General features: G+C 45.6%; 1 protein-coding gene across 2 annotated transcripts in view; it reads left to right on the top strand.

Annotated features, from left to right (window-relative positions):
• NPEPPS (aminopeptidase puromycin sensitive) overlaps positions 1 to 26761 on the top strand; it is a 1004488-nt gene that overhangs the window by 4176 nt on the left and 973551 nt on the right. The window contains exon 1 of one of the 2 annotated variants that reach the window (XM_086924309.1): positions 1347 to 1469. The exons of the other annotated variant lie outside the window; for it this stretch is intronic. The gene's annotated coding sequence lies outside the window, so the exon portion shown is untranslated. Of the gene's footprint in view, positions 1 to 1346; positions 1470 to 26761 lie in introns of those variants that run through there. 2 annotated transcript variants of the gene reach the window in all.

Raw genomic sequence — 26761 nt, 5'->3', positions numbered from 1 at the left:
AGAGCAGCTGTGGGGCTGCATTGGTGGGGGCTGGGGAGGAGCTTTGGTTTTCATGACTGGAGAGCAGCACTGGGACTGCATTGGTGGAGTCCGGGGAGGAGCTTTGGTTTTTATGACTGAAGAGCATCTCTGGGACTGCATTGGTGGTGGCCGGGGAGTAGCTTTGGTTTTTATGACTGAAGAGCATCTCTGGGACTGCATTGGTGGAGGCCAGGGAGTAGCTTTGGCTTTTATGACTGGAGAGCAGCTTAGGGATTGCATTGGTGGAGTAGCTTTGTTTTTTGTGACTGGAGAGCAGCTCTGGGGCTACATTGGTGGAAGCTGGGGAGGAGCTCTGGTATGTGTGATTGGAGGTTATAGAGGAGCTCTGGGACTGCATCAATGGAGGCTTAAAAAGAGCTCTGGTTTACGTGAGTGGAGGATCTAGAGGAGCTCTGGGACTGCTTCGATGGAGGCTTAGGAAGAGCTCTGGTTTGCTTGACTAGAGGCTGGAGAGGAGCTCTGGGACTATATTGATAGAGGCTTAGAAGGAGCTCTATTTTACATGAGGGGAGTGGCAATGATTTGCATGAATGGAAGATTGAGAGAAGCTCTGGAAATGTTTTGTTGGGGCCTGTAGAGCTCTGGGACTGCATTGGTGGAGGCTAGGGAGGAGTTCTGATTTTCATGATTGGAGGATGGAGAGGATCTCTGGGTATGCATTGGTCGCGGCTGGGGTAGAGCAAAGAGGCTGCATGGCGTGACGTCTTCAGATCAGTATTGAGGTTCTAGAGGGGGCTTAGGCTCATGGGACATGTATGCGGCTGCAGCAAAGGTGCTTAGTTTAGGCTCATGCTGGCCCAGAGGCCATCAATGGGGCATTGGGAGTACTAATCTTGGAAGGCGGAGAAGCACTGAAGCTGCATGGAATGAGTCTCGAAAAGCGCTGAGGCTGCAGGGTAGGTTTTCGTATGATTTGGGAAAGCATTTTGTAATGTCTGGAAACCAAAGTTTAAACTTGTGTGCACAGCGAGGCTAGTTTATAAAAAACATTTTAAATGTGCTATTGTTTGGTTATTCTCTTTACCATGCGTGTAGTTGAGAATAAATGCTGTGCTAAAACGTGTTATAGGCAGGTTAAACCCAATTAACCCTTGTAGGCTTTGGCACTAGATATTTGAAGTCAAAATATGCTACAAGGGACTTGTTTTAGAAAACAATAAATCTTAGTTGTGAGCCGTACACATGTAACACACCAGTGTATCCACAGGATATCACACTTTGTAATTAGCTAGAATAAATCAAAGGAAGGAAAAGAGAACACACAGAGAAAGTAAATTATATTCTGATTTTTTTTTTTGTATTTAGTGATGAAGCAACACATTTACATCTTGGGAGATGAATACAAAGAAATGAATTCAAGCAACAGCTATGAACAGAGGTATAGATAACAATGACTCTTCAGTTTACAACTAAAACATCAACTCCTGGTGAGTATAACCGACAACCAAAAATAATCAATAGACAATGGTCGTATGTTGGTGACAACGCAACGTTTCTGGAGATGATGGAGGTGTCGACGTTTCGGTCTAATATGCAGTCGTCATGAAGACCATCATCAGGACAGAATATTTCATTGCTGAAAAAACTCCCTGAAATTTCCAAGAGCGTATATTTTCAAATTTCGGTGAACGGCAAGAGATGTGGGGCAGAGTATCCAATTCATTGGTTCGAATCTTTAATCTGGTATATAGAGGGCCCCTTTGATGAACGGTTTTCGGACAGCTAGTAGCTGAACCTACAGCGTAACTTTGTAATTTTCAATCTGACAAGTTGCGCAATCAAGAAAATAGCGTCTTCCGTCGGCATGCTGGGTCGCCGTTCATAGCTGTTGCTTGAATTCATTTCTTCGTATTCGTCTCCCAAGATGTAAATTTGTTGCTTCATCACTAAATACAAAAAAAAATTCTGAATATAATTTACTTTCTCTGTGTGTTCTCTTTTCCTTCCTTCAGTGCTAAAACGTAGCACACTGTAGCTTAATGTCGATGCCAGTTGTGTGTTGCATCTGCTAAAAGTTAATTTAATGGTATTCTGGCAGCAATGCCACGAGCTGGCGAGGCTGCTAGAGAAAGCTTTGACAACGCAAAAAAATACAACCTTCCTTCGCCCATAAAGACATGGATTGAGCTAATTTGTGAGACTTGCAGTGGGTGGTATGAGCCTGCACCTAAACATATCACGCCTCATCCAAGTATAGCAGCGTTGACCTAAATAACAAAATGTAAACAGCATTAGCAATGTCAGTAGGACTGCCTGACTTTACAAAATGTTGTATTGTAATGTGAAGCATGCGAATAGATGTTTTTGTGTGGAAGAAAAGAACTGTAGAATACTATTGGTTAAAAGGTCAGGTGACAGTTGCACTGTCAAGCCAGACCGAAAAATCAATGTATGTTAAAGACTCCCCTCCACCCACCAGCGCAACTGCCATAGCAAAACATCATAAAGTGTTTAGCTATCTAAGATACTTTAATAGCGTTCCAGTGTAGTGTGTGCCCCACAAAGTTGAAGCTTCAGCAGCCGATAAATAAAATGATCACAGCTGCTGGAGAACAAGCACTTTTTTTGTGGAAGCACACAACTTCTCCCCAATCAAAAATATACTTCTGACTTATTATGTAGGTCGAGTCAGATCTTCTCTCTAGTTGTGCTTGCATATTTGCCTGGGGACCGCTGTGCTGTCATGACAGACTGTGGTGGCATTTTATTGGTTAGCTCAAAGGCAGAAAACAGTGGTCTTTTGATGTAAGTGGAATAATGGCCGTAATAGACGTCGTCTTGGTAATGATATGTTGGAGCACAGCAAAGGATAAACGTACGGCTCCCCAGCTGACCAGACTGCAACTGTCAAGTCTGGAATGGAGTTGGTATAACAACAATGTAAAGGGAATACAATGAGGGTTCTGGAAGGGAATAGGGTAAGAGACGCAAAGGAAAGGTTACCACTAGGAAGCCACATTGAAGTAATAACATATACAACACATCTTTTCCCATTCAATTAAAAGAAGGCTAAGATAAAACCAAAAGAAATATTATTCCTACCATAAGTAATCATTCAAATACAAAGGTGGTCTACGGGACCTTATGCCCCTGGCCTCCACAGGTGCAGGTGAAGGAACATGTTGAGAAACATCGCTACTAGAGTATGAACTATCCATAGCATCACCACCACCTTTCCCCCCTGCAATAAATTGAAGATGCAGATGGAGGGACATTAACAGGAATGGACAACATATACCCACTGTTGAGCACATCATCATGTTTAACTTCAGTAGGGTTATTCAAAGCAGAAGATTTTTTATACAAGGCCACCCTCCGTAAATTCCATTTTCAAGTACCACATAATTTGAAAATCTTTCTTTTACTTTATAAGGGCCTTTGAAGCTGGTAAGACCTTTAATGATTCTACCTGGTTTAACTTTAACAAAGTCACCAGGAGAAATAGAAACAGACGTAGAAACAAAATTATCTTGTTGGTAAGAATCAGAATTAATGCTACCACCAATCTTGTTTTTGATCCATGACGGAGCTAATTTTGTACCAGGGCGTCTTCCTCGCATCAACTCAAATGGAGACTTACTTTCTTGTTTATGAGGAGTAGTGCGATATGCCCATACCATATTTTGAACCATTTCATTGGCAAAACTACCAGAAACACAAGACATTTGTATTATACCTTTAACAACTCTGTTAGCCCTCTCACAGATACCATTCCCTTGAGGATTATAAAGAGTTGTACGATGGTGTGTAACACCACATTCAAACAAAAATGTGCGCATTGTGTGTGCAGTCAGCAGAGTGCCATTATCAGTAATGTTCACAGACTGACAACCTTCATCATGAAAAGTGGCATTGAGAAATGAAATGGTGCAATCAGTGGTGATGTCTCTCACAAATTTTACAAGCCATTTAGAAAATACATCAATTAAACTATGGCAAAGCGTTATGCTACAGGTAACTCGTCCATAGGTCCAATGAAATCAAGACAAACCGTATGCCAAGGGTGTTCAGAAGTAGAGATACAACTCTTAACATTGCCAGAAGCCAACTTAAGCCTTTTTTACTGTCTCTACAAACAGAACAATTCTCAACCCAAGAAGACACCTGTGCATCTAAACCTGGCCACCAAAAATCAGCTTTAACTCTATGTTGGGTAAGAGTTTGGCCTAAATGACTTTCATGAGCCAATCTCAATAACTTGGGCCGTAAGGTAAATGGCAGAACAAATCTAGCACCTCTCAAAAGAATGTAATCACCAAAAAGAGACCGCTCATCTAGAACTTTGAGGAATGGACGGACTGCAGGTTGAACACAACTTTCACGTCTAGCACCCCTTTTTACCAACTCTATAACACTGGATAAAACGGTGTCTTTAGCCATGGCAGTGCACCACTTCTCTTTAGTAAAAGTCCCATTACCTAATGCCAAAACATCTTGTACATAGGCAATAGCTCCATAATTTTGCGAATAATGAAAATCGTTTTTAAAAGTGTCATCTTTAATTAACAATCTAGACAGACAATCGGCTTGTATGTTATACCAACCTTGGATGTACATAATGTCATATTGATATTCTTGTAGTCCAGATGCATGTCGCGCCAATCTTGGAGAACCTTTACCAGCACCTCCAGGAGACAGAACACTTATCGGGGGCTTATGATCAGTCTTAAGTTGAAACTTAGTGCCCAACAGGTATGTACGAAAATATTGGACTCCCCAAGCAGCAGCCAAAGCCTCCTTTTTGATTACTGAATAATTGCGTTCTAAAGTAGAGTGCTTGACGCAAATGCAACAGTCCTCTCCCCTTCAGTATATCTTTGCAAACGGGCTGCCACCAACCCTGTGGCACTGGCATCCACCATAAGCACATAACTGCATCTAATATCAAAAGGTGCTAAAACATTTGCTTCACATAACTCTTTTTTTAATAGCATTGAAACATTTTGTGTGATTATCACTCCAAACAAACTTCACACCTTTTTTTAAATAACCGTCTCAACATAAGAGTCTTGTCGGAAAAGTTTTTCACGAATTTAGAATAAAATTCAATGAGCCCCTTAAAAGATCGAAGTTGATCTTTGTCAACCTGAGACAGAGCTAATTGGATGGCTTCGAACACATTTTTCTTTGGTTTGACACCCTGTGCAGAAATTTCATACCCCAAATATTCAATGTGTTGGACTAAGAAAGCACATTTCTCTTTACGTAAAGTCAAACCAGCCTCTTCAATTCTGCTGAAAACACTCTTGAGAGTTTGATTGTGATCAGCAATGTTTTCCCCAAAAATCAATACATCATCTTGATAAAAATCCAGCCTTTTTAATGCCATTAAATTATTCAGTTACCATTCTCTGAAAAACCCTGGCTGCAGAGGTCAACCCGAAAGGAAGCCTAGTAAATTGAAAGGTGTCCTCAGTAGTAATAAACGCAGTAAGGCTTTTCGAATCTTCGTGCAAGCGAATCTGATGATAGGCACTTCTCAAATCTAGTTTAGAGAAATATTTTGCACCTAAAGTAGACACTAATTCTCCAATATTAGGGAGAGGAAAAGTATCTTCCACCACACTTTTATTAAAGAGACCTGAGGTCAACACAGAATCACATTTTTCCATCTGATTTGTGGGAAAATAACCACCGGAGAAACCCATGTGGATGCTTCAACTGGTTCAATTATACCTCCTTGCAGCATTTCATTAATCCGAGTTTTAACTTCGATTTTAACAGCTAGAGGAATTCTTCTAAGTTTATGCTGAATGAGGACAGCGCCATTTTTCAGTAGAATTTTGTGGACATAACCTTTAAGTTCTCTTAATTCAGTTCTAAAGACTTTATTAGCATCTTCTAAAATATCTTTGAGAGAGCTCATCTACCACCATAACTTGGGACGGTGCTCTTGGATTTACAATGATATGTAAGTTTATTGGTGTTTTCAACTCCAAATTGGTGGACCATCCAAGGCGACGTAAATCCTTCCTTTAATGGACCTGTTAGAAAAAAGAATGTCAGCATCAAAACACCCCAACATATCTATATGTTCACCTTGATATCCTGTTGGAGAAATATCACTCACTTCAAGTGTTTTATCACCCCATTCCATTCTAAATAAAGATTCAGGAATTATAGTCTACCTAGAGCCAGTATCTAGCATTAATGTTACAACATGCCCATCAATGGTGAACTGTGCTTTAGGTCGTACCTCCCTTTTCTCATTAATAACGTCCACAGAAGACTCTTCCACCATTACAATTTTGTTTCTATCTCTCCTAATCTCTATGGGACTGTCCTCTACAACAGCTACTCTGGGCTTACCTCTATATCTACACATTTTAGAAAATGACTCATTTTCCCACATTTAAGGCATTCGTTGTTATTGGCGAAACAGAACTTCGCATCAGAAGCATGAGAATTACTCCCACATCTAGAACAAAACCTTGTTGGATATTTTTACAAAAAGTACTTTTCTTGTTAGAAAATGTTCCTTTTTGCTTGAGTGCGGCGACTGACTCCTCATCAACAGTCTCGCTATCATGAAAATCTTTTTCAGAAACTTCGGACACTTGAGAATGAGCACTAGCCTTTTGTAATTCTCTCACACATTTCGGATTGCTCCACAGCTTTGGCTAGATCCACCGCCACCTTTAAAGATGGATTCTTGGCTGCCCACAGTCTCTCTTAATTTTTTTGTTATTGCACTGTACTATCAATTGATCATGGATCAACTCATCAGTCATGGTGCCAAAATTGCATTTCACAGATAGTTCTCTTAAATTTGCTACAAAGTCATCAATAGATTCATCAATGTGTTGCTTGTGCATATAAAACTTATACCTATTCATAACTAAGTTTTCTTCTTTGGCAAAAAGCACTTCTAACCTGGTCACAGCATCTTTATATTAATCAGGCAATGATTGTCCACTCGCTTGCAAAGCCTGCGGTACAAATTTTAAAATGCGTTGAGCTTCTTTCCCCAAAGCACTTAACAAAGCTTTTTTACGTTTAGCTGAAAATTCTTGGCCATCCAATGCGTCAAGGTAATTATCGAACATGACAATCCAATCTTCCCAAGGAATTTATGGTGGGGGAAGAGCTACTATAACTTGTGCCATAATACTGTTTTAAGTAGTACAAGTTGAATAAAATTCAATGTAGTGAGAATGGCGTGTATAGGCAAGAAAATAATAATCACAAAAACGCAATAAAGAACAGTGCTTGTATTAATTAACGATGAGATGCTTATTCCAGGATAAATATGTGAAAGGTGAGCGCATCACCATAGCATTCGCTTGAGAGAATGACATGAAAGTTATAAAATACCTTATTAGTGATGAGCGCATCACCGAAACGCTCGTTGAAAGCAAGTTCAACACGTTTAAAAATGAGGATTGCACTGGTAACGCTGCGTTATTGCTGATGACTTCCTGTAAGTCAGCGTTACCGTATACAAAGATCCAAAATGGCTGCTTGATGCTCATGATGACGTCACGACGTTGCGTGTTTCGTCGATCTGCCGGAAAGGTACCGATTCTGCAGGGAGTTGCCCAGCAACTGTTCACGCGCAGCAATCACGCGCACCAATACGGAGGCAGAGACGTTACATGAAGCCCGATGAGACGTAGTCCTTGGAGACACACAGAGAAACACAAAAACGTCAAAACTCCCTGATGTGGCCGTCAAGAACACCCGCTGAGTCGCCGAAAAGTGCAGCATGCCAGGATCTATTGTCGGGAGCAGATGTCACCTTTAAGCACTCCAAATGTGCTAAAATGAGGAGTTACGGCATGCAGACCAGCCAGCTTCAGTCCTCGTCGTCAAAATGATGCAAGTGGAATAATGGCTGTAATAGACTTCTTCTTGGTACAGATATAAGTTTATTGAGCAGAGCAAAGGATAAACGTACGGCTCCCCAGCTGACCAGACTGCAACTGTCAAGTCTGGAACGGAGCTGGTATAACAACAATGTACAAGGAATACGATGTGGGTTTTGGAAGGGAATAAGGTAAGAGACACAGAGGAAAGGCTCCCACTAGGAAGCCACATTGAAGTAATAACATATACAACACCTCTTTCATTCGGCCATTGTTCTGGATCAATAAACTGGTTCTGGATAAGTCCAACTCAACCAACCAAAAACCAATCTCCCATAAAAGGAAGCCCAATGCCCCTTGGTATACTCAGGCCCTCACCGATAGCCACCATACGTGTAGGGTTCTTGAAAGAGAGTGGAGGAAAACATACGACCCCACCTCCAGAACCCTATACATTCGGCAGAGGAAACTATACCTGTCCCACATAAAGAAAGCCAAAAAAGAGTTTTTCACCACAGCTATAGAAGTAGCTAATCAAAAACAACAAACCATTTTCAATATTGTTAAGTCCTTCACCCACCCCAAAGCCCTGGCATTGGAAATCCCCCCATCTCAAACCCTTTGTAACCAAATTGCTGACTTCTTTGTTGAGAAAATTAATAACATCCACAAGGATTTCCCTCCCCCTGCCACCCCTCCCTTACCTCACAACACCAATTCACCCTCTTTTTGTAATTTTTCACCAGTATCCCTGCTTCAATCCCAGAAGGCCATCATGACTTGCCGTTCGGGAGCCCCCACCGACTCCTGTCCCCCGGCTATCCTCCATCTTCTCATTGAGGCCGTCAACCCCCTTATCAATTCCATCATTAATCAATCCCTCAGCTCAGGCACTGTTCCTGCTGAATGGAAGAAAGCCATTGTAAAGCCTCTAATGAAAAAACATAATAAACCCCCGACAGACCTTTCCAATATGCGCCCAATTTCCCTACTCCCAGCACTAGGCAAAATTACTGAGCAAATAGTACAGGCAGAGTTAAAAGCCTTTGTGGAAAACAACCATATTCTCCATCCACAGCAATCTGGTTTCCGCTCCGGCCATTCTACTGAAACTGCTCTGATCGAGTTATCCGACACCATTAAGTTCCTGCAGGATGAGGGGAAACACGCTGTACTCATCCTGCTCGACTTAACCGCAGCATTTGATACCATCTCTCATGCAATCCTCATCCACAGAATGCGCGAAATTGGTGTGTCGGATACCGCTCTGAAATGGATATCTTCATTTCTATCCAACAGATCACGAACAGTCTCACTTGGCCCCTTTCTCTCTAGCGAAATAACCATTCCATCAGGTGTGCCCCAGGGGTCCATTCTTAGCCCTCTTTTCTTCAATATTTACATGGCCCCCCTGCTTACCCTGATTGAATCTCATGGCATCCTCGTACCATCTTACGCGGACGACACCCAACTTGTCGTCACCTTAGATAAAAAACTTCCCGATGCCGCTCTTAGATTCCAGAATTGCCTTTCCCAAGTCTTTGCGTGGCTCAATAATAACCACCTCAAGTGCAATAGCGCCAAAACTGAAATTATACCCTTAGGCAAAGACACCCTTTTCTCCCCAAAAGATTGGTGGCCTCAACACTCTGAAGCACCCCCCAGTGCAGTCTCATCGGCCCGCAATCTGGGTGTCCAATTCGACTCGTCCCTCAGTTTTGACGACCATGTGCGCATCACTGCAGGGTGCTGTTTTAACCTCATTAGACAGCTAAAGAAATTCTTCGACTTTCTCCCTATCTCTGCCAGGAAATCAGTTGCCGTGGCTCTGATCCTGTCCAGGCTTGATTATTGTAATGGTCTCCTGGCAGGTATAAAGAAGTCCACCCTCAAGAAGCTACAGAGCGTCCAGCATGCGGCGGCCAGGCTCGTTCTCGGACTTCCGAGAAGGTCCTCGGCCTCTGCGGCCCTCAACACCCTCCATTGGCTGCCCCTCCACAAAAGGATCCTTTTTAAAATCCTTGTCACTGTCTTCAAAGCCACCAAGAACACAGGCCCCTCCTACCTTGTCAAGCGCTTCCCTCAGTACATTCCATCGCGCTGCCTGAGGTCATCAGGAGCCAATCTGGTTACCATACCCAGGTTTAAGCTCAAAACGAAAGGTGGAAAAACCTTCTCATTTCTGGCGGCTAAGGCATGGAACGGCCTTCCCTCTAACCTCAGGCACACCCCCTCAGAAAGCCTTTTCAGGAAACTCCTGAAGACATGGATCTTCCTTCAACCCGACTCTTTGGTCCTCGCAGCCATATGATTCCTGTTCCCCTCAAGTTGGTCTCTTCTGATTGCTCAGCGCCAAGATGCTCCTTCCGGAGCGATAGTCGCGCTATATAAAAATTAATAAATAATAAATATCAAATTGTTAAAGGAACATGGAGACGCTTACATCTCAGCAGTACTGTAAGGAAGATGAGTTATGATCTTCATCCCTGATCTTTCCCCAACTTGGTCCCGCTAGTCTTTTCTCTTTAATGCAGATGAAATGCTGATTGAACTATGGGGACCAGAGATGGTCGGAGCACTCCTGATCTAGTGGTCTGCTCGGAGTACTCGTGCAGTGTTCTGTTCTTATAATCATGAATCGCTATAACGGACTGCGCATCATCAGCGGGGTTGACAAGGTTGTATGTACCCTTACATATACAGATACTTGTTGACTTATTTGCAGCTTTCCTCTCTTATTGCATGACTCTGATAGCGCAGCGTTTTTGAACCAGCACACAATACTTTATGTGTGAAGACATTATGACTAAAACTGTTATCTCTAGGTTCTTGGAGAGTGGGTTTTTGGTTTGAGGCGCCTGGAAGGTGCAGAAGAAATGCACTTATAAACAGCTTGAGACATAAGTAGTTTCTTTCGCATTCGTCAATTAAAAATGAGGGATGATTTCCCTCCGGAATTAATAAAGGAGCTGAAGGTAGCAGGTGTACCTAATAATACTTGACAGCAGAGGTGCCCTGGTTGTACAGATGGCTCATTATATTTATGAGCTGAACCTTTGTGTTGAGTGTTAGCTGCAAGCCCTGGGTCAAAAGAGCGGAGTTCTACTGCACCGGGGCACTGACATTTGCATTGTTCTTGGCCTCCACTGAAATGTGTGTCGCACTAGTTTTCAATAGTTTGTAGCACACCTACTGGTTTATCCTGGGTTCACCTTTTTGCCTTATTGGTATAGTTTATGTAATATTTTGTATTAAGCTTTTTGTTGTGCAATATAACATTAACAATTACAGTGCCATTCATGCTACCACCTACCCTCCTTGGGCAGGTTGCAGCTACAACTTTCAATTTGTATAGGGACATCAAAGTTCCAAAACATTGAATGAGTTGTATCCACCTACAGTATAGCTTCTGTGGTGCAGGTGAAGGGCGGGAGGGGGGTGGTTGAAGCAAGGGGGGGGGGGGGATGTTGGACTTGGCCCTTCTGGCAGGTTCACCCTTGAACTTTTTGCCTGGTGTTATCAAATAATTATAGTGATGTCTTGGTTTCTGCGCACTTTCACTGTGTCCCAGTGGAAAGTGCGTGCGCATTCTGAGTGCTTGTAGTGAGGTTGGCCTGCCTCCCATAGGAATGCATGGGGAATGTATGTGTCCCTGGTAGTTCCTGATGCGTGGGGTGTGCAGGCTCGAGTTTGCTATGTGCGGACTCGTGTGATTGAATGCTGCGCAATGATATATGCGGCATGATTGTGTCTAGTGTGGAAGTGCCACTTCTAGAAGTTGGCATGTTTGTGTAATTTGTGTCTGGCTTGTGATTGGCTGGAGCTGGCTGGTGAGCCTGGCTCCAGGAGTCTGGATGGGTCTGCCCGGTGGTGAGTCTGAGATTAGCATGCTGATGGCTGGGGAGGAGTGCCCTTGGGTCCTGAATAGGGCTGGGCTTTCCCCACACAATGCTGTCTCCGCCCCCGGTGGTGCGTCTAATGTCCCTAGCCCTGCCAGTAAATAGAGTGAGGGGATGAGCACATCAAGGGTGCTCCCAGAACAGCTGCGACTGGTTCTTCCCCCACCCTGTACCTTCAGTCAAAGGATTTCTCTGTATAAAAGGAGGCTGTGACCTCCTTGTAAAATGTTCTTGTGTGCCTGCTTGAATTTGCCAGGGGCGTGCTGCTGCTGGGGCCTGGGGGAAGGCTTTCCTCCCTGGGCCCAGACCAGCCCCTGGACTACTGCAGCCCCTGAACCCCTGAAGGGCTTTGCTGGACTGTTGGCTCCTCTAGCGCCTGGGGGCCCTGGATTCCTTCTCTAAGCACCTGGGAGCGCTTGTTCTTTGCCCTAGCGCTGGGGAGCGCTTCATTTTACTTGTAGTGCTTGAGAGCGATTTACCTTGTGCCCTTCTAGCGCTTGGGAGCGCTTTATTTCCTGCTAGCGCTTGGGAGCGCTATTGATCTCAGCCGGTGCCCACCCAGCGTTGATTTGGCCCGTTTTTATTTATTTTATTCACAGGAGCCCACTCCGTATCGCGGAGAGACTTCACCGCCGCAGCCCCCGCCGGGCCACCGCGCTGCCTGAGACGACCCGGAAGAGGTTGTCCGGCCGTACAATCCCAGCATGACCTGGCCGGAAGTCCCGCAGTCGCGAGACGAGGGAAGGGAGCTGCTGTCCGAGGAGCCACGAAGGCTCCACATAGAGTCCCGGTCCCAAGAGGGGGACCGGGTGAAGAGCGGGCCGGGCGCATTGTGAAGGCGGGGCTCTCATGTGGTGAGAGCCCCGCAAAGCGCTACCGCCGCTCCGAGCAAGAGAGGAGACGCCGCAGGAGAGGAGACGCCACCTCCCACCCAGCCGGTGAGTGCAGGCGTCCCCGCGGGTCGTCCCTCTGTGCTCCCCTTTACTTATGAGTCCCCGAGGGGGCTCCTGGGGGCATTTGGCGATTGAGTCCCTGAGTGGGACTCCAACGTTTCGGGCCATTTGTGTGTACCGAGCCCCGAGAAGCTCAAAGTGCCCCTTTGTTTCCGACCCCACGAAAGGCTCTTGGCTCATTCTGTTGAATTCGAGTCCCCACAGGAGGGACTCCAACGAAGGCCCCACATTGTTCTCGAGCCTCGAGAGGCTCCAACATTGACATTTGTTCTTCTGAGCCTGCGAGGCTCAGTCCCAGCCTCTTTGTTGCCGAGCCCCGAGAGGCTCACGGCGCCCCATGTGCTCTTCGAGCCCCGAGAGGCTCCAGGCGCCCCAGTTATTTTGAAGAGCCCACGAGGCTCAGGGGGGCATTTCAGCTGTTCAGAGCCTGCGAGGCTCCCATCTTGGCCCCATCATCTGCAGCTGCCCATCACTTACTGGGCAGCTGCCACGTTTAGGTGTTCTTGGCTACCTGCAGCCTGCGCTGACATTGCGACACAGGGCATCCTAGCCCCAGAGAGGCCAGTTGGCCTGGGTATAGTTATGAGTTCCTGCTAATGTGATTTCTGTGAAGTGTTCTTTGCTGCACCTCAATGTGTTGTAGATGCATCATGTGCCTTGTTCTTACACCTCTGAATGTGTTGTTTATGCATCATGTGTTCTCCTGTGCTGCACCTCTGAATGTGTTGTAGATGCATCATGTGCATTGTTCCTTGCACCTCTGAATGTGTTGTAGATGCGTCATGTGCCTTGGTCCGTACACCTCTGAATGTGTGTTTATGCATCATATGTTTCTCCTGCACCTCTGAATGTGTTTAGATGCGTCATGTGCCTTGTTCCTTACACCGCTGAATGTATGTTTATACATCATGTGTCTTTCCTGCACCTCTGAATGTTCTATGCATCATGTGTGAAGCTTCTGATTGTTAAATGTTCTATGTGCTAGTTCTAAAAGTGCTTATTCCTGACAGTGGTCCAGGTGGCCCTGTCCTGTACATAATCCCCTATAAATTCTGCCCGTGCCTGTTGGCACATTGTAAAGTATGTGTTTCTGTCTAATGTGTTTTGCAATACAAAGGCTATTTATACATATACCTTGTGTGGAGTTCCTTTTGTGGGGGGTCTTGGATGTTGTTGCTGGTGGGTGCGTGCGCAAATGCTTTACACAACGCCTCCGAGATAAGCCTGACTGCCCGTGCCAAGCTACCAAGAGGGTGAGCAGGGTTGTCTTGGCGGGTGACTTCCTTACCCTACCTTAGGAATGGTGGTTTCTGCCTGGCTTTGGCGCAAGCCTTAGCCAACCAGAAATCCCATTTCTAACAGGGGGCAACTGCTGTTCAACCCTTGGCTTTTGACCCAGTCTGCACCTGATGTAGCATCCGTGTCATCCCCACCACTCCTCACCTGGATTTTTAAAATTCTTTTGGGCAACCTCAGTCCTTATACAACTCTTTCTTCATTGCCATGTATAACCCCCCCCCCCCCACCCACTCCCAATCCTGTGTCTTGGTGAGTCCTGGGCTGCTCCCTCTTTGAGCTACATTTCGTTCAGCTACCATATATCCCAAGTTAATTGGCAGTTTATTATAGATGGTTGCCTCAGTTTCATTCCCAATCCCCAGTAAGACTAGCGCACGCGCCATCTCAACGTTGAAGTCTGTGGCTTGTTCTAGTTTAAAAGTCACTGCCTGTCAGTATCCATTGATTTTTGGGGCATTCCCACGGAATATGAAAGAAGGTGCCCCTCTCTTTGCAATTTCTCACACATGCCTCCAACTGCCTTTCCAATTGTTTTAAGCTGTGTTCTGCTGTAATATACCCAGTGTAGGGTTTTTCATCATTCTAGTGTGTAACTGGCCTTTATTGCCACTTCTCTGGGGAATTGTAGAGCATCCTCCAACCCCACTCAACATACTCAGTATCAGTATGCAAGTCAGCTCTCCGTTTAAGTAAGTCTGCGTGCTATTCGTGATCGTGCTGTATGTGAGTGAAATGGCCTTGGCGCTGATGTGTCCGTCTAGTCCTCTTCTCTCAAGAGGAGAGTCCTCTTTAGTCTTTTCAGCAGTTGGGATTCTGGCTTTTCATGGATGTTTTAGTTGAAGCTATTTTAACATTTGTGATGGAGCCATTTCATGTTCTTTTTGCAGATGTTCGAACATTACCATGCCATTCGCCTCCCAGACATGTACTAGGGATGATAATCCAATTTGGTCCCATTTTTTGGAACCAGAGAAGTTTAGTCACTTTCCTTCATTTTGTTCTCACCCATAGTGTAAGTAAGTAAAACTTTATTGCATGATTTAAAAAAAACCCTTGCACAATACAAAAAGTAAAACATTTTTGATACTTTGGGAGTCAGTCTCTTTTCCCATCCCATTTCTCTGGTTTATACCATGACCGGAGGACCGAGTGTCTTGCTGGCGGCTATGCGCCCTTTGCCTTTCTCCTGTATAGGACATGCATATACCCCTTTCTTCCCAATGTGAATCTGTCCTAGCTGAAGCTTGGTTACTCCAATGATGCGTATGCACAGCCGTTGATTACACAGACTTGCGCCACTTCATAATATTTACGGACATCTGGGAGTGTAATTCCTCTATCATACATGGAGTGTTAAAGGGTCCTCAGCGAGATACGAGGTGTCTCATCCACCTTCCCCTCCACCCTCTGGCGAGAGTAAATACCTCCACAGTTGATCTATCCTATCGAATAAGTAGTGGGTATCCTGTGGGGGTTATTTTATGGTATATATGTTAACATGGGAAAGTGTAGTCCTTTTAAAAATCGCAGACCTTCCAAATGGCGAGATAGGTAAGCGTTGACAGTGTTCAATATTTGTTTCAAGTTTAGTCAATAATAGGACCAAGTTGTTCACATAGTGCTTACTGTCACTGTAGCGACCTACAGGCCTAAGTATTTGAAGTGTTGTGTTATCAGCCTTAGGGGCATTAGTAGGGCCTACTGTGGATGCCATTCACCCATCATGGGCGATTTTCCCCGTTAATGCTGAGCCCTGAATATTTCTGGTATGTGCTAAATATTTGTCGCAGTCTGTGTGAAGACTTCATGGGGTTAGCAATATGCAGTAGAATATCGTCAGCAGGAAGGGAGATGCAGTTCTCCCTCCCCCCCCCCTCCTCGCACCCATATATGCTTATCCTTTCATATCCATCCTGCCATTATTGGAGCGCTTTACATGATCACCAGTTACGTTACACAAGGACACGTTCATATTTTGGTAGGCACAGGATGTTGATCCAACACCCAGGCTCGAACCTGGTTCCCCAGCTCCAAAGTTGGCAGCTCTAGCTGTGAGGCCATATCCTCTCTTCTAGGGAGTCCCTCTTTAACCTTGTCGGGGTCAGTCTTGTATGACACCTTCTAAATATTTGTATGTGTTGTGACTGGTAAAAGGTCTGGTGATATTCAGCAGACTTTCCTGTTATCTCCTAGGCGTCTGTCCGTTCTTGTGCTTCAAGTGTAATTATCTTATGGCTGTGTCTTTGTTCCCACAAGGCTATTCAGCCAGGCCAATCATTTTCCCGCCTTGTCCCATTTCGTATAAATGTTTTTGCTTAAGGAGGTAGGATGTTTTTTATGTCATGAGTCCGTATTTAGCCTGTATTCTTCGCCTTTAACATTTAAGTTTCAAAAGCGTTCTGTCGTTGGACTCGACACCTGTTCCTATTCAGTTTTTTTAAATTTCCCTTTCCGTCTCCTTCATTTGTATTTCCCTCTCATATTTGTGTCCCACCTCGCCCGATATTATGCCATTATATGAGGAAAAAGATGACGGCTGCCAAGAACGGAGGGGCAAAAGTTTACGTTTCACCCGCGAAAATACAACCCATGAAATCTACTGGAAAATGTTCAGTTTCAGAAGTAATCAGTGGCACATGCTCTGCACCCCAGGCCCTCTCTAGAAAGAAATATGTACAGCCCTAACTCTGAGCCAGGGCCAGGCAGAGTCAGGCAGTCAGCAGCGTACAAGGCCCCGATCCTACAGCGCAGGGTTCTAATGTCTCTGCTCATCAGGACACAAGTCCTAAACCAGCATTAGCAAAGCTAATAGGTCTCGTATATGCAAGAGCTGTTTAGCCATGTTGTAAACGAGCGTGGCTGCTGTTCAGCATGGCCTAAAGTTAGTGGGTTTAAAGAGTGGCGCGGAGTGGACTCTCGTAAAGTTGAGTAGAGTGTTATGGAGTGGCATAGAGGAGTGGAGTGGCGTAGAGTGTCATGGAGGGAGTAGAGTGTAGAGTAGACGGGCATAGAGTGGAGAAAAGTGGTGCAGAGTGTCGATGTGGAGAAGTGTCGTGGAGTGGCATCACTGGATGTGTAAGTAGCTGTGTGGGTGTATGACTGGGCGTGTTGTTGTCTGTAAGGTGTGTAAATGGCCATGAAAGTGGCTGTATGGATTGGTAACTGGCTGTGTTAGAGATGTTTGGGTGTGGAGTGGCATAGTGTCTGTGGTGTGCATTGGAGAGGCATAGAAGGTGTTGCGAAGAGTGTTGTAGAGTGGCAAAGGACCTCAAGACCTGGCTTTTTGGGTGACCCCAAGACTCAACTGAGCCGCACCTTACCACTCCAGCATCTTGAGACAATCACAGTTGAGTTGTTGCACTTTACCAACACTCATTGATTGACAGAGAAGAGTAGATTGTCGTAGAGGCTGTGTCTTTGTTCCCACAAGGCTATTCAGCCAGGACAGTCATTTTCCAGCCTTGTCTCATTTCGTATAAATGTTTTTGCTTAAGGGGGTAGGATGTTTTTTATGTCATGAGTCCGTATTTAGCCTGTATTCTTCTCCTTTAACATTTAAGTTTCAAAAGCGTTCCGTCGTTCGACTCAACACCTGTTCCTATTCAGTTATTTAAAATTTCCCTTTCTGTCTCCTTCATTTGTATTTCCCTCTCATGTTTGTGTCCCACCTGCCTGATATTATCACTCCTCTAATGGTTACCTTGTAGGCCTCCCACATTGTGTCATCCCCTGTACTGACTGTATTTTGCTCTAAATACTGCTTTGTTGCTTTTCTGAGGTTCTCTGTCACCCTTGGAACTGTCAGGCATCATGCTGCCAGTCTCCAGCCCCCCCCCCCCCCATCTCTCGCAGACTAAGTGTTTTGAGGTAGTGGAGGGTGTGAAGAAGTGATCAATTTTTGAGTGGGAGACATATTCCTGAGTAATAGGAGTAACATCCCTGTGGGTATGGTGTTCTCCAGATATATCCCATCCCATGGGATATATCTTTTCTAGTTTCCCTTGCGCAGTGTTGAGTTGTCTTGCACCCATTTTGTCTAGTTGGGGGCGGGTGTGCACTACCATGTTAAAGTCACCGCCTAGTTACTTTTGGGGGATTATGGGAAGTCTACTACGTCACATCAGCATTTGTACTGTCAGCTTGGAGGGGCGTAAATATTCACCAGTCCTAGGTGTGTCCTCTCCTGTTCCTCCAACCATATCCGCGCACTCTCTGGGGTGTCGAGGAAAATGGATTTGTCTTTATATGACTTTCAGATGCACCGAAAGGAGTAACATATACTGGATGCCCATGAGGCACAGTTTGTAAATTGATACTTGTATAGCGCACTACTCACCCGCAAGGGTCTCAAGGCGCTTGTAGAATACCGCTGTGGAACCCGTCCTGGCTTTCCCTGTGAGGCGTCCACTCCTGGGCACCCCCAGGGTGGAGGCCAGGCATCCTTAGCGCTGTGGGGGCCGTTGTGGAGATTAAGCAAGCTATTGCCCAGAGTTGCAGAGTGGGACTCCATGATTAGAATAGGCACCAAGGCGAGAATTATCAGGTCCGTGGAATTTTGGGCCCAACACCCACCGAGGCGGGGAATTGAATCCTGGTCCCGGGCTAGACCTCTGGAGAAGTGTGGCTCAATGGTTAGAGCGGCAGACCCTGATGCAGTGTAACTTCCAGAAATTATTTCTGTTGCTGTACTTTCAGTGTATAGTCCTGGAAAATAGTCACGGTGGAGTTTTCTCATTGCACAGTACCTATTTTCCAAGCCGCCCGTTGGATCACGTCTATCCATGTAGTTGAATATTATGGCTTTCATTGGTCATGGTAGTACGCTCTGCAGCAGGCGCGGGGGTCAATAAGCTGTGTTGAGAGATACTTTGTCAGGGACAGCCCCTCTCTGCCCTACGGAATGCCCACTATTCCGATGTTATTTCAATGCAGGGATCTTCCATGTCCTTCATCCATGTTGCAAGTGTGTTTATTGTGCGTTGAAGAGTTGCTAGCTTGGTTTGTGTAGTTTGTAGGGAATCCTGTTTCTGATATCAGACCTTCGGCTTCCGTTACCCTTTGCACTATGTTACGTAAGACTTGCCTCAGCAGTTAAAGTTCTGTGCTTAATTCACAGATTTTCCCCTCCACTGAGTGCCTTGATTCATGAATTCCTCTTAGGATTGACCCTATTGAGTGGGTGCGGTCCACTTCTTGTTCGTGGTCTTGGGGCACCTCCTGCCAGTGGGAGGTAGCCGTTGGCTTGGCAGATCTGTCTATTTTCCCTTGGGCTAGCTGCAAAGCAGTTATTATTTTTCCCCACGGAGGGTAGTGGGCGTGTGTCAAACTAGGAGGTTGCAGTTGTCCCTCCGACCCATCCACTGCATTGCGGCTGCTGTTTCTCTGCAAAAAGGAGGTGAAAGTTCGCAGTGCTGGGGGGGACAACACCACTGGTATGGTCCCTTGGAGGGCTCAGTAAGGGCTTTAGCAATTGTCATGACAGAGTCTACCCTTTGCTCTTCGGTGTGATTGGGCTTATGAAATGCCGGTAGATGTCCCTTTTTAGTGTGGTCTTGTTATTGCTGACTGGTGTAGTGAGGAAATACGTGACCAAGGCTGCGACTCCCCCAGGATGCACCTGTCTTTCCTTTCCTTTACGGGTAGCTTTCACAGTCTGTTAGCGTGCATGCCTGTGTACCTACACTGCCCCTGTCAATCCACCTCACCTCCACTTCTTGCGTGATAGTCTAAGCTCCCTCTGTCTTTGGGCCTGCACTGCTTTTCCTGCTAGGCCCACTAATGGGTTGTAATCTCCACTGCTATGTTTCTGAGCTGCAACTGTGGGGTCTTTTTTTGCAGAGCACCTTTTTTCTGTATTGTAGTGGGGGAGGGGCAACCTGTTATTACTACTCTGAGCCATCTTTTTTTTTAAAAACCTTTATTATATCATTCAGCAACAATTACAGAAGTAGCCCTACAACCACAGGGGCTGGTCACCACATGTAGGCAATACGTATCAGAAGGTTCAATAAAATGCATTGAAAACAGTACAGATCGCATGATATTCATAAGGTTTCATTTTACATTTAAACCCCCCTACCCCCCCCACCCCCCCACCCCCCCAGAGACAAGATAAAGAGGAAGATACAGGATATCCGGAGCCACACAGTCGAAGGTATAATAAAGGCGGGTAGGTGTAAGAGGATAGTCACGGACCAACTTAAAAGAAACAGTAAAGACGCAAGCGCTAGTAAGCTCAATGAGGGTGAAGAACAAAACAACCGATCTCTCATCGTAGCCGCCCACCCCAGACCCCGCCCACTTGTATACTTCAGGATGAAACAGAAAGTACTGCTACCGGACACTACAAAAAGAAAAAAGGGGCCATAGAACAAAACAAAGGCAAAATAACAAACCCCCCACCCTGCACCCCTACAATGGCTACGGCCTACCCCACTAGCAGCGTGCCTGCCGCCCAGAAGAATACCCTAAAGAGAGAAAGAAAGAAAAAGGGGCCATAGAACAAAACAAAGGCAAAATAACAAACCCCCCACTCACCCCCCACCCTGCACCCCTGCAATGGCTACGACCTAACCCACTAGCAGCGTGCCTGTCGCCCAGAAACATCCCTAAAAGAAAGGAAGCGGAGGAGGAGAGATAAAAACACACTCCCGGACTCCCTTAGCCCCCACCAGATGCGACCACCCCGAAACACGGTCAAAATAGAATGTAGCGAAATATACAATCAATCCGGGGAAGTATGATACACACCACCCGACTCCCGTACATTACAGGTCACAATCCCAGCAGCAAATTAAATTGTTTAGCCGAACCTTAAAAAAAAAAAACAAGTTAACCCTGGCCGGTACGATTCTTCACTAGAGCACTTATAACCCAGACCACAAGAACAGTGAGAGAAGCAGAGCTTTCATAAAAGTTCAAGTCAGTACGAGCGAATCGAAGAAAGGATAAAAGTTCACGATATCCACTGAGCAAATGAGAAAAAGCGTGGAAGGATAATGAAACTCTCCGAGAGCCACTGGTGACCTTGTTTAGGCATTCAAGGTTGTCCATAGCGATGTTCAGCGGGATATGGCACAAGCAGGGGAAGCTAACAATGTTCACGGGCGCGCGATCTATCCTGTAGGGATCAGCGGCGCACACGGAATCCGGCTTCCGCACAGGGTCCTCAAAGTTGAGCATACAATGTTCCATGGGTATTACAGCTGGCTGAGATGATGCCGAAAAGTCGCCGTCCGGTATCCGGCAGAGATTGCCCACTGTTTCCGACAGTGCCTGGTAGTTGATGATCTGCGAGTGGAGCGCTCCAATGGCCGCCATTACGGCATGCAGCGGTGGCGTGCCTTCTGTCCCCTCCATCTCCTCTCGCGAAGCGACAGCAGGATATGAACCCCGGACTCGACTACTCCGGGGTAGCAAGCACAACCGTAGCAGACGACAACAATGGGCGCCCTCACCTCACGATTTCTACACCTTCGCCGCTGGTCAGGGCTCCCGTCCGTCACCCCCGGGAGGCTTACGGTGTCTCCGGGTGTCGGATACAGGGCCGCAGCAACGAAGAGTCACTCTGCAGCGTCTGCGGTGTAGACAGGATACTCAATCGCCGTTAAAAACAAGTAAAGTGTGTCTCCGTTCGGGAGACCGGACGAAGCCCAAAGTCCACAACCGATGTTGTTCAACTCCAGCCCGGATGGATTGGAAATCGAGGCTCCCACGTTGAGTTAGGTCGAGAATGAAACCCGGCGTATCTTCGGCACCTGATGAGTTAAAAAGTTCGAGATTGCACCTTCAGAGTCTGTCACTCCTCGTGTACACGGGAGTCCGGTGTAAAAACAGGATAACTTGCAGGATATATGAGCTGCTGGCGGAGGTCGGCGGAGCCGGGAGCTTATGTGGCCATCTTGCTTGCTAGCGTAGCTCCTCCCCTACTTTGAGCCATCTTGAGGTATTACTTGACCTTACACAATAGGCTGTGGTTGTCCCCTTATGCCCTGGAGTCCCTCCGCCAGTATTCATGGTGGGCTACCGACCGCAGCTCTCAGAATCATGGGCACCCATGCTTTCCTGCTGTATATGTGGGAGGCAGGGTTGGGCGCTACACCAGTTCATGCTCACGCTAGTCCTGGGTGCGAGTCTCAACTCTGCCCTGTAGGCCTCAGCAGTCCTTCTCTGCCTCCGGTACCTTGGCCCCAGACTGAGACCCCCTCACTTAACCGTAGAGGCCAGCAGTTCTCCTCTGTACCTGCGGTGCTGTAGTCCCCGGATCAGCCATGCTCTGGCCTAGCCGCAACCTGTGTGTTTTCCCCATTGCGCCCGCTGAATGTCCATTGAAGCTTCAGGTAGTTGTTGTGTCATGGTCTGCTGAACCATGCACGAGTCTGAAGCATGGTTTCGTGCCACTAAGTATTGTATTTTGTTGGATGATGGTAGGAGATGCGGCAGAGCTTAGAAAGTCTTGTCTGCTGTCTTGGATCACTTGGCTCCTCCCCATATTGGTATTTTTTACTTCAATTTTAGAACTGCTGTAATGCCATTATGGGCATAATTTGCTGATTGTTCAAAATTGTTATTAAATGTTTAATTTCTTTTTCCAGAGTTTTATATAGCGCGAACTTGACCCGAATCTGGTATCCGAGCGCTTTACGAGGACACACATTCATTTTTGTTAGGCACGGGGAGATAAAGTGATTTTCCCAGAATCACAGGATGTTCAGCATCATTGCCGAGACTCGAACCCAGTTCCCCAGATTCGAGGTCGCTGCCCTAGCTGTTAAGCCAACTCCTCTCCCCAAATTATTGTTCCGACTAGAGGAATGATTTTTGTCGATAAACATTCAGCATTTCAACATGCTGGTTGTACTAAAACCTGGCATTGGCAGCCTTGGTCTGTTTTTGTGTTACTTCATAGACATAAAGATTGGTAAGTGAGTACTGTTGTGTATCTTTTGTTAGACTATAATCTAGAATATGACATCCGTAAATTTCTTTGAAAGGTCTTGGCTTGTGGCATAACCCATACTGTATAGTTTCCAACACATTGAAAGATGCTGAACAGTAAAACTTGGTTGGTTCATTTTGGGTTTTAAAACATTTTATATATTGTGACTTGTATGTATATAGCTGTGCAACTAAGCTACAGTATTCAAGACCTCTTGATCAGGACATGATCCATTTAGAGATCACATTGCATGCAACACACCCAAAGCTGGACCAACATCAATTTAACTTCCCCCAAGTTAGAGCTGTAATGTGCGATGGAGGTGAGGAGGAACCACTTCCGGAGTATATTCTCATGCTGGGTGGAGAGATGGATGCCATGAAAAGCCAAAAACTCACCATATTCTCTGACAACAACAAGATCTACCTATGCATCTGACCAATAAAGGCTGACTGGATAATAAGCTGCACATAGAAAATGTTATGCAGGAAGTGAAACCTTTCTTTATAGAAACTGTGAAAGTCCAAATCCCTTTTGTTAGCTATAGGAAACCCGGTAAATTTTTATGTAAAAGGATAATGAACAAATAATAATCTGTGAGGTATCACAGCATGATGGTTGGGTTTAACAGGTTGGTTCAGAAAGCACCATATTCCCAGCATTACTATTGTAGCTGAATACAATCGTCCCCCGTTCCTTGCAAGCATTTTACTGTGTATATTTTACTAATATTCTGTCAGAGTATAAATATTTTGATTGATAAAATTTGTTGCCCTCACAGTATTTAAAATTTTGATTGATAATTTTACTGTGCACAATTGCTTATACCCATTACTATGCTTGATGCTAATTATTGTACCTTTGTGTATCATGGTCTAGTAGTCCTTTAGCATCACAAGTTACAACACTGGGGGTATTTTTCTCATTTCTACTTCTGCAGAACTTAAACTATATGAACTTGCCAGGCTACACTGAAGTGGAGACCTAGCTTACCTTCTTATTCTGGTGGACAGCTAGGCAGTATATCCGCTATTTATGGATCATAGTTTAACATATGGGGCTTTCTGTGGATGTAAATTCACATCTATTTTTTTTTAAAATTTGTTTATTGGTTTTCTTCCCATTCGAAAAGGTACACATGTATCCATACACTGCATCCAGATTGTAACAGTCAATACATTGTTCGGCATGTGGTAGCAGTTGTTAAATAATTATACATGTACATATCAAAAGGTGGTCATCCAGTTCCATCTGTTCACTACAATCTAACTCTACACTTCAACAATATAGCAATATCTGCACATTTTCGCGTCTGAATATACCACAGGAGTAGATCAACACAGCGTCGTGAACAACAGAAACTAACTAAGCATCAGGCAATTTCGTTTAGCGTACCCCAGGTGTTTCCTACTTGAGTGTTGTCCCTGCCCTCACATAGATCCTTTCCGATGATCTCCTTCCACAGATCATATCAGACTCCACCCTCTCTTAAGATTGTATCTGAGAACCACCTAATGTAGTCAATGTGCTCAAGTACTGTGTTCCTCCTGGGGGTCGGAGTTATCCTGCGCCAGTAAATAGCACTTCAATGGGGCCCAGATGTCATTTGCTCTAGAGGCCACTGGCAATAATTCAGCATATGTCGCTAGTTGTTCCTGGCAATAAGTAAGGTCACTTATCCATTCCTTAAATTTAGGTTCTCTCCCTCTACCCCACCGGCATGCCACTCTTTTAGCCATGAGTAGCGCCATTGCGACAAATTTGCGATGTCGCCTGCAACGGTTCAACGTATCCCAAGAGCACCAGAACTGGGGAGGGTTCCACCGCCACATTTATCATCTCGGACAGGGCCTTAAAAATCAAGTTATAGGGTAGTCCATGGGGAATTTAGCCATTGCAGCTGTGAGGGGAAAGAAGCATGATTTGCTCCAATTTATTTGAACACCGGAGAGTCTGCCAAACTTTATAAACTCTCTGAGCATGTGGTTCATATTTCGATGGGGGTCACGGATATACAGCGCGATTTCATCCGCGTTTAGAGATATCAAAATTTGTCGCATATTGCATTGCAGCGCTTTGTTGTTATGATGCTGCCGCAGTTTCGCTGCTAGGGGCTCCACCGCAATCGCAAAGAGCAAGGGCGATAGTGGGCAACCCTGCCTTGTGCCCTTCGTAATGGGTATGTCCTGAGACACCCTCCCATTAATGACTGTTTTAGCTGTGGGCGATTCATATAGTAACCTAATCCATAATAAAAAAATAGGTGGGAACCCCATGCGCGTCATCACAGCAAACACATAATCCCATTCCAGGGAATAAAATGCTTTCGTGGCATCTAAAAATAATGCGCCATAGGCAAATCCTCAGACGTTATTCATAACTGTAAAGAAAGTCCTCAAATTGTTAGATGTTGCCCTACCAGGAACGAAGCCTGACTGGTCAGGCAAAATCAAATTATCCGTAAGAAGATTAAGACGCGTAGCAATAAGTTTAGCCAGTTTTTTAACATCACAATTGAGTAATGAAAGAGGTCTATAAGAATCACAGCTCCGAGGCGGCTTCCCTGGCTTCAATAGTGATGTGATGAGGGCCACTCTCATGGAGGGGGGTAAATGGCCCACTTCCAATGCATCCTCGTATACTTCTCGCAATATTGGGGCCATAAAATCAATGTAAGTTTTGTAAAATTCAATCGGGATGCCGCCCAACCCGGTGGCTTTACCGGATTGCATGTGCATTATGGCATCCCGCACTTCATCTAATTCAAACGGGGTGCTAAAGAACTGCCGTTGTGTATCCCTCAACCACCCCAGTCATACATCCACCAGATATTCATTTAGATCGATTTTGTCTGTCCTCGTCCTCGTGCTAGTGTATAGTTCAGTGTAATGCACAGTGAAGGCATTTAATATATGCGCTGTATCTCTATATACCATCCCATCTATTCCCTCGACTTCTAGCACCACATTCGTATTCCGCATCATTCTAATTGTTGCGGCTAGTGCCTTACCCGGCCTCTCCCCTTCGCCATACCGGCGAGCTGTCCAGTATCGCCCCCTAAATTTGGACTCTCTACTGGCCTCTTCTGTATACCGTGAGTTTTTCTCTAATTTTTGATTGAATCGTCCCCTCTGAGCTAATGGCCAGGGACTCCTCAAGCGTTTTCAGCTCAGTTTCGAGAGTGGTCAGTGTGTTCAATATGCTCTTAAGCACCCCAGACCTTTCGCTATGCAGATCTCCCTCAAAGTAACCTTAAAGGCCTCCCATATATAATTTCGGCATTCTCAACAGTACCCTTGTTGCGTTCAAAAAAGTCCAGTACTTCCTCCCTGAGTTCCTCTTGAAAGACAGTATCAAGCAGCATAAATGTAAATGTAAATGTATTTGAGCTTATATAGCGCACAGCTACCCACAAAGGGTTTCCCGGCGCTTTCTTAGGGAACCCGTCCTGGTATTCCCCTGTGAGAACCCCGGCAGGGTATCCACAAGGTGAAAGCCAGGCATCCCGCCGCGAGGGGCCGTTGTGGAGATTAAGCAAGCTATTGCCCAGAGTCGCAGAGTGTGAACCCATGAGTTGAGAAGGCACCGGAGCAAGAATTATCGAGTCCGTGGAAGTAGGTTGTAATCTCCAGTAAGCTCTCTGTGGGCCTAAATCTTCAGCGGACAAGGTAAGGCGCACTGGTGCGTGATCCGAATAGGTCCTGGCTAAGTGTTTCACTTCAGAAATCGCAGGACACAGCCCCATTGACAGAAATGTGTAATCTAATCGCACCCACGACGCCGCGTGTGCAGTAAAATGTATGCCCTCATGTGTAGTGGGGTGAA

Source organism: Lissotriton vulgaris, chromosome 5, assembly GCF_964263255.1.
Source record: "Lissotriton vulgaris chromosome 5, aLisVul1.2, whole genome shotgun sequence".
In the NCBI taxonomy this organism is placed as follows: Eukaryota; Metazoa; Chordata; class Amphibia; order Caudata; family Salamandridae; genus Lissotriton; species Lissotriton vulgaris.
Note: the sequence above shows the minus strand (reverse complement) of the source record. Positions and strands in the feature narration are given on the sequence as shown.